This window comes from Schistocerca gregaria, chromosome 4, assembly GCF_023897955.1.
Source record: "Schistocerca gregaria isolate iqSchGreg1 chromosome 4, iqSchGreg1.2, whole genome shotgun sequence".
Classification (NCBI taxonomy): Eukaryota; Metazoa; Arthropoda; class Insecta; order Orthoptera; family Acrididae; genus Schistocerca; species Schistocerca gregaria.
The window spans coordinates 604,991,605-604,993,737 of record NC_064923.1 but is presented as its reverse complement, the minus strand read 5'-3'; the positions used below and the strand labels follow the sequence as shown (position 1 = coordinate 604,993,737).

Sequence of the window (2,133 nt, the reverse complement as noted above, 5' to 3'; positions counted from 1 at the left end):
TGGAACTCATTGCCGGTGGCGTCGGTGACTTACGTGCCATAGCCGTGGAGGTGGCCTCTGCGACCGCCACCGGCACAGCGAGCGGCATGTGGGTGCGGGTGTGTGGCTCCGCCGCTATCGACAGTCGCCGGACCACAATTTCCAGCGTCCGTCGCGTCGTGACGGCATTATGGGCGGCGAGTGCCGAGATTACGGAAATCCCTCAGCCGCACGTCCGCCCCTCCAAATCTGATTAGTGCTTCCTCCGGAGTCATTTTTTTTGGCGGCGCCTCGCCTCGCCTCGCCTCGCCTTCCCACAGAGCGATCACGAGCGAGCAGCAGCGGCGGCGGCGGCGGCAGCCAGCAGGTAGGGCGGGAATTCCGCGATCCCACGCTCCGGCCCTGCTGTGCCCGCGGCGCAACAGGCCCTTTAATGACACGCTAACTCGTCCGCGTCTCGGATTCCACTGTAATCTATACGTTCCCCCTTGACAGTAAATACATTGTGCCCCGACAGAGGTAAATTTTGTGGAAACGTACGGTGCCCATCACGCATATGTGCTCCGTGGGACGGCCGGCCTTTACCGTGCTCTTCCACGGCCCGACGAGAGAGGAGCTAATAAAAACGCCAATTTCGTCCTCTCCTAAATAAAGCGAAAGTATATGGACAAACGGAGCCCGACAGACCTACGATCCGAATGACCTGCAGAGCACACATTCCCGATATTCAAAAGTCGGCTCACGTTGCCGCGTACGCAGTGAATAATTTCTGTGATAGCCTCATATCTTCCTCCTATAACGACATCGACCGACGTGGCTTTGTGGTTAAGACAATGGACTCGCATGCTGTTGGTGCTGTTGTTCATATCCCCGCCCATTTGCGTTTTGCGTGGTTTCTCCGTATCGGTTAAGGCGATGGCCGGGATGGCTCCTTTGAAACGAACATCGCCAACCTCCTTGCCTGTCCTTCTCCAACAGGAGCTCGTGCTCTGTCTCTTACAAGTTTTTTGTCAGGTTGGTCGCCGTCGGGACGAAAACCGCTGACCGTCCTTCCCACAGTGCCTCTGGTTGGCCGGTATCCGATGAAACCGGCTCTGCGTCATAAATGATAATGTTCTTTGACCAAATGTTAAATTCACCTGCGTGGGATGGAGATGAAATGCACTATTTCGTACATCAGAAGTTGTTAGGTAGGCTACCGTACTTACACATTCACTATCTATTTCGTCGCACGAGAAAAAAAAACGAAAAATTGAACATTAATTACAAATAGCTGAGCGTGTACGAATGAAGGAGCACTTATTTCCAGCAAAAAAAAAGTTTGAATGGAGGTCGCTTTTACTATTGGAAGAGATCGTGGACTTTGACATCTAACTACGTATTAGCATTTACAGTATTAAAATTCAGTAAAACACTCTCGATCGCAACATAAGTTTATTTATATTCTTATATGGATATGGTGTCTGTTCTTTCGGACTTATTCGAAAGGATACCATATTCATATAAATATATAGTTCTGGCAATACCGGCCATGACCTTCCTCTTCTGTGCGGATGCACACATATTACCTGAACTCTTACGCGACTTGGTAAGAATGTCTTCCACGAGTGATGAGTGGGTTGGGTAGGGACACTACGAATGTATTGTGTGGACACACAAGGTGAGAATGTGGGTCTCGCGGGAGGCGTGCGCGAGACAGCCCCTGCAGTCGCCCTATCCTCCGTGCCCTCGGTGGCTCAGATGCACAGAGCGTCTGCCATGTAAGCAGGAGACCCCGGGTTCGAGTCCCGGTCGGGGCACACATTTTCACCTGTCCCCGTTGATACAGGGTGTTTCAAAAATGAACGGAATATTTGAAACAAACTAAACGAGCAGCGATAGAAATAAACCGTTTGTTGCAATATGCTTGGGACAACAGTACATTTTCAGGCAGACAAACTTTCGAAATTACAGTAGTTACAATTGTCAACAACAGATGGCGCTGCGGTCTGGGAAACTCTATAGTACGATATTTTCCACATATTCACCATGCGTAGCAATAATATGGCGTAGTCTCTGAATGAAATTACCCGAAATCTTTGACAACGTGTCTGGCGGAATGGCTTCACATGCAGTTGAGATGTACTGCGTCAGCTGATCAATTGTTTCTGGATT

General features: G+C 50.1%; 1 non-coding gene across 1 annotated transcript; it reads left to right on the top strand.

Moving 5' to 3' along the window:
• Positions 1-1,703: 1,703 nt before the first annotated feature.
• Positions 1,704-1,778, top strand: Trnat-ugu (transfer RNA threonine (anticodon UGU)). Its single transcript has one exon. It is a non-coding gene; the product is annotated as a tRNA-Thr (tRNA).
• Positions 1,779-2,133: the final 355 nt, after the last annotated feature.